We start from the raw sequence: 6,468 nt of genomic DNA on the forward strand, positions 1-6,468 counted from the left end.
TACTGCAAGACCCAGGGACCTTTCCTTTGCCACATTCGTTCACTGTAAGTGTGGGAACACCCTGGGTCCCAGGCTCTGTCGTATATACTAGGAAAGCTAACACAGAAATGTAGCCGAAGGGAATGAGACAAGGGTGGAGATGCTTTGTGGTCAGCGCCATTTCAGAGACTGCAGATCATCGAGGGAAACCCTAAGTCAGATTCTGAAGTGGCACCAGCCCGCCTGACTCAGAGAATCTCCCATTTTTGGTTGTGCTTGCACAGTGAGTACTTGAGTTGAACTGGGACCAAAAAATATCAACCTGGAAGATAAGAGAAAAGCTAAGAGAGAGAAGTATCTGTGTTTAGTTCTACTCTGTGGAACTCTGAATTCATCAACTTCTGTAGACTGCAGATTAGTGTGTTAGGCTTCTAGTCATCAATGTAATCAGATTTAACGTGGACAAAGCTCACTCTTTAATATTCAGCTTCCATTGTCCACTTCCACCGAAATATGACTGCTCCTGTTACTGCTGCTACTCAATCACTAGGACTACACCACTAGTAGTGCTACTACTACATCACTACTGCGACATCACCAGCTCTACACTACTACTGCGACATCACTACTGCGACATCACTACTGCGACATCAGCAGCTCTACACTACCACTACTGCTGCTAACGGAATAGGAGAAGTTCCTTAAGACGGTTCCTCTCCCTGTACAAGGGACATCTTAAGAGACTGTCAGTCATCTCTAGTCTAGGCATATGCTCTCTGCAGAGACCAGTGTGTTTACTACACTGCCCGAGCTAACCAAAATACCAATCATATGTCTGGGCCAGATTCCTAAGCACCTTTTCTTTCATCTCTTTATCTCTGAATCAGAGGTCATAGCGGTGATGAATATTCAGATATGCTGGGCCTAGGCTTTACTAGCTATTGCTATCATCACTACCCATAGCAGTAGCAGAGGTATTCCAGTGGAAGTGGACACTAGAATCTGAATAGTAAGAAGTAGTAATGCCCACAGACACATACAGACACTCGAGTGTGTGAGCACACACACACACACACACGCACACACATACGCACACACCTTTTCACCAGCGAATGTTTTCTAAGACAACATCCTTCCTCTCACCATCATTACTAACAATACCTTCAGCTAGAAGCAGGTGTTGGTAGCAGGTGGCACAACCGGCTTGACCTGCTATCACCTTCTATCCCCTCTGTACACACATACAGATCACCCCTCACACCCCCAGGACACAGCTATCAACCTCAGGACTATAGCATAAATAATATAATCTACAAGCTCAGAACTGGGCCAGAAACCTTTTATTCTCTAATACCCCTGATTCTCTTCTCAGGCGACCTCATACCCAGCTCAGGGCTTTCCTGTATCATCAGCTCCTGAACAGTTTATTACCTGGATTCCAGTGGTCAAGTGCGATGGTTTGATGAGAAATAGCCTCCCTAGGCTTCAATTGGTTTCCAATTGGCTGGAGGTGTGTTAACTTCCAGGAGCAGGCTGTGAAGTTCATAGCCCACTTTCCTACTTCCAGTGTCTGATTCATGCTACGGTTAAAGGTGTGATTCCCCCAGCTTCTTGCTGTTGTAGTCATGATCGATTCTTATCCCTCTGGAACTGTAGGCCAAAATAAATTCTCTTTTCTTAAGTAGAATTTAGTTGTGATGTTTTATCCCAGCAACAGAAAAGTAACAATACACACACACACACACACACACACACACACACACACACACACACACACAGAGCTTGTAATGGGGCCAGGGCCTTTGCCACCTTCTCAGAAAATGTGCTGTCAAGTTGGTAGAAAGGAAGTAGGAGGAAGGAAGTCATGTAGGATGCTCATCTCCAAATGACTCCTGGAGATATGAGCTGGTGACTGGGCAGTGTGCCTTGAGCTACTTTTACCCAGGCCCCATGTCTCTTCATCACAGTACATGGGAGATCATAAATGCAATGATATGGCTGTTGTTTAGATAGTCTTCTAGGGGGAACTTTTGGGCCTACAAGTCACAGCCTGACCTGTTCTGCCTAATTAAGCCCAAGGTGGTAGAAGTAAAGGAAAACATAATTTCCTGACTTTTAATTGAACCAACTCCTACTTATTCACACCTCGGCAAGATTTCAGCACTGTGTGGGCATCATCAGTCAGCTCTTCATTCAGTACATTCAGTAGTCTCTGCCAGGAGCAAGAGTGTGTTAGGCAAACAAGTGCTTAGACACATTGCAGTTCATGCCATCTGGAAATGCATAAGACAGAAGTGCAAGATGATAATGGAAATCATCATATATGTTCATATATGGCCAAGGAATGATGGGAAAATAGCCACATTTCAATGACAATCATTTCAATGAAAGGCTATTGTCATAAGGTGCTCTGTAATCCCCTTTCCATCTGACTTCATCTTGGAGATGGTACTTTATGGGAGGTTGGGATTTTGGCTGCAGAGTAGGGTGACCTGAGCAGAATAGTGACACCGTAGGTAATGAACCAGTTCTTCTGCACCTAGTGTGTTTCTAGGCACCAAGAAAAGTAGAATGGTGGGACATTGGCCATAGCATAGACCACAAAGATGAATAAACTAGAAACTTGCTTCCTTCTCCCATGCAAAGCTTCTGATATCAAAATCAAAACAGGCACTTGCTTTTTACTGTATGTCCTGCATTGCAGTAGGAGTTTTGTGTTGTTATTTTATTTACTCCCCAGAACAACGCTTGCTTTCTTTTTCTGCTAAAAATACTATTTTGACAATGTTCAAGAATGCTTGTACTTAGCTAACTGAATTATGGGTTACAAATTATTAGAAATGGAAATGAATACTAGAATTTTTTATCTGAGAGGTTTTGCATTTTTTATTTAAATGATTTAAGAATTTAATTTTTTAGCCAGGCATGGTGTTCCACAGCTTTAATCCCAGCTCTAGGGAGGCAGAGGCAGGTGGGTCTCTGTGAGCTTGGTCTAAACAGTGAGTTCCAGGACACCAAGGGCTGTTACACAAAGAAACCCAATGTGTGTGTGTGGGGGGGGGGGAGTGGAGTTTTTTTTTTGTTTGTTTTGTTTTTATTCAGGCTGTAAGCAGAGATTAAAGAGCCTGGTAAGAGCCTGGAAGACAATAGTGCCAAGACCACAGGCTAGGGAGGTCTTGCTCAAAAGGTTTCAGAAGGAAACAATGGTGGAAACTAGGCTAGAGGCCATTCTTGTGATATTTTGGCAAAGAATCTAGGTGCCTTCTGCCCTCATCCTTAAAATTTGCCTAAGGCTAAATTTAAAAACAATGGACTAATTTGTTTTGTGGAAGTGATTTCAAGGCTGCATAATTTGAATCTATGGGTTTTTGGATTTTTTTTTAACCTTTGTTTTTCTTTTATGTGAAAGGCTATTTTGCCTGCCCATGAGTCTGTACATGCAATGCCCTTGGAGTCCAGAAAGGGGCATCAGGTCCTCTGGTAGTGGAGTTGTAGACAATGGTCAACTGCTATGTGGGTGTCAGGAATCAAACTCAGGTCCTCTGGAAGAGCAGTCAGTGAGTGCTCTTAACTGCTGAGCCAACTCTCCAACTCTAATATTATATGTTATTTATAATGGCTGTTATACAGGTCTACAATGGCAAAGAGCACATGGATCAGAAATAAATATAAATATATAGTTTGAAGAGAAAAGAGCACCAGGAAACTTAGTGTTTCAGACATGGCTTGTGCTAAAAGAGATAAGATCGATACTGTTAAGGAAAACCCTTCACTTTAGCATTGAATAAAGAGTGTCCTCAAGTAAGACTTTCCGTAGTTCAATTTGTGAGAGAGAACCAATGGCCTTCTATTCTCCTAAAAGGAAACTGAGTAAAAGAGCTAGTTCCAATGAGATTCTAAGGGGGCTGAGTGTCCATCCTGAGTTGGAAATAAAACTTGGCAGTATTGTCCTCCTGCTAGCTTTTGACTCCTGAAGGATGGAAGCACAAAGGGGGTCATACTCCTCCTATATAGTTTCCAAAGAGTTGTGGCAGGATAATCCTAGAGTGAAGACCATGAGGGGGAGGTCAAGAGGTTGTGAGAAGCCAGTGTGTGAAGCTGTAAGAGCAAAGCCTGGATTACAGTGATGTTGAAGATGCCAGAGCCATGAGACATTTGCCAAGGAGAGCTACAGACAGGAAGTAGAACCAGCCCAAAAGAGGGATGTCTATGCAGGCAGCAAAGTTGGAGAAGCAGAACAATATAAGGCCTTTAAAATTAAAGTTCCTAACATCAGACATGGAGCCACAGAATTTGATGTTTGCCTTACTGGGTTCTGGTCTTATTTCTTCTATGCTCCTAATTTCTCAATTTGAAATTGCAATATACATTCTGTGTCATTATATGTTTGAAGTATGTAATTTTAAGTTTATGGGGAGGGGGGTTAAAATTATGAAATTTCCTTTAGTTTCAGAAGAGACTTTGTAGTTGAAACTTCCAAGTAGTATTAAGACTGTGAAAGACTATAGGGACTTTTGAAGTTAGACTCAATGCATTTTGCATTATAATATGGCCCTGAGCCAATGGGAGTTATAGTGTGGGATACAGTGGTTTGAATTGAAAGACCCTTGGAGAGGACCTTCCCTCAGGAGGAGACCCCAGGATCCCAGGAACAGTCCAAGACCACAGGCTGCAATCAGCAAGAGGTTTATTGAGTATACACAGGTACCTGCGGGCAGCAAAGTCTCTTTGGAGGACTTGCACACCCGCAGACTGGGAGAAGGTCTTTTTATAGGAAAGAGGGCGGCAAAAGCAGGTTTACAGAAGCAGAAGCATGGTTATTGGTCAGTTGGAATGAGGCGAGGGGCATAAATGGTTTTTCCTCTCCCAGCACAGATGTATGGCAACAGATATCCTGTTTTTATTTTACAGATATCCTGTTTTGCAGACATCCTATTTCACAGATATCCTGTTTTGTAGATGTCCTATTTCACAGATATCCTGTTTTGTAGATTTCCTATTTCACAGATATCCTGTTTTGTAGATGTCCTATTTCACAGATATCCTGTTTTGTAGATGTCCTATTTCACAGATATCCTGTTTTGCAGAATGGCATAACAGCAGCTAAGCTGGGGTCTTTCATAGGGGCAACTGTTCCTTTTGTAAACTGCTAATATTCTAAGTTTGGCACATGTGCTGACTACAGGTATTCTGTTTTCCTAAGCAAACGGATGTTCTCATAAGAGCAGGCTCAAGTAAACAGGATGTTCTCATGAGAGTATGCTAGCTGCAGGTTCTGAGAGGGGGTCTGTAGGGTCTTTCAGAATGAGAAATGTTCCCTATATGCTCAGGCATTTGAAGACTTGGTCTTCAGTTGGTGGTGCTGTTTGGAAAGGTTTAGGTGGTCCAGCTGGTTCAGCCTTGCTGGAGGAATTACATCATTTCCAGTTTATTCTCTCTGCTTTATGTGTGCAATTCAAGATGTGAGCTCTTGGCCTTCTCCCTCTGCTGCCTTGCCTGCTGCCATGTTGTTCCACCACCTGTAAAAACTTATTCCTCTGGAATGACAGATCAAAATAATTTCTTCCTTCTATAAGTTGCCTTGGTCATGATGTTTTATCACAGCAACAGAAAAGTTAAGCAATGTAGAATAAAATCAGCTAATACTGAACAAAGAGGATCAGAGAAGATTTTAACTCACATGCAACCAGGTTGTCTGAAGTCTCCAATCTTTCCCTCTTGTAACTGTCTTTAATGAAGCAGCCATGATGAGGTTCTTAAAATTCTAATATGGTTGTGTTGTTCCCAAGCCTAAAACTTTGAAATAGTTTTAGGATACTTAATATAGCATATGAGTTTTCTGTACCCAGGAAGTTTTATCTTCCACCTTCTGTCCCATCAAGTCCTAGGTTATTATATGAACTTACTAATTAGAAGAGCTGGCATTTATTGAGCATATACTACATGCCAATATATTGTGTGGTCTATGCATGGATTGATTTGTTTTCTCTACATGGAAACCCCATGAGCAAATGCTGTAATAGCTACACTCTATATTCAAGGAAACTGATTCACACAATAGTTTAGTCACTGTACAAGGTTACATAGGTTGCAGGGTCACAGCAAGATGGTTCTGTGGAACCATAATGCAAGGTTCCACGATCCCTGATGAGAAAAAAATAATAAAAGGGCAGCTCCGCCAACACAAAATGTCCACTTAGGTCAAATCAAACCGAATCAAAATATCCATCATTTTATCAAGTACAATGCCCTCAGGTGGCCGAGTGCATGGCAGAGAGACAGGAAAGCAGGGAGCCCATGCAAACCCAGAACCAGGTGTTTCTCTTCTGGGAGCCCACTTAAATACCCTGTGGGAGTGGGTCAAGACCTGACATGCTGGGATTTGGAGTTCAGACCAATACAATTCCCAGGCCAGGGGGACTGGGATGGATGCCAGGGGCTGAGGCTATGCTCCAGACTTTACAATCCCCTCAATCTGGAATCTTTTGT

The sequence above is a fragment of the Microtus ochrogaster genome, chromosome 21 (assembly GCF_000317375.1).
Source record: "Microtus ochrogaster isolate Prairie Vole_2 chromosome 21, MicOch1.0, whole genome shotgun sequence".
Taxonomy (NCBI): Eukaryota; Metazoa; Chordata; class Mammalia; order Rodentia; family Cricetidae; genus Microtus; species Microtus ochrogaster.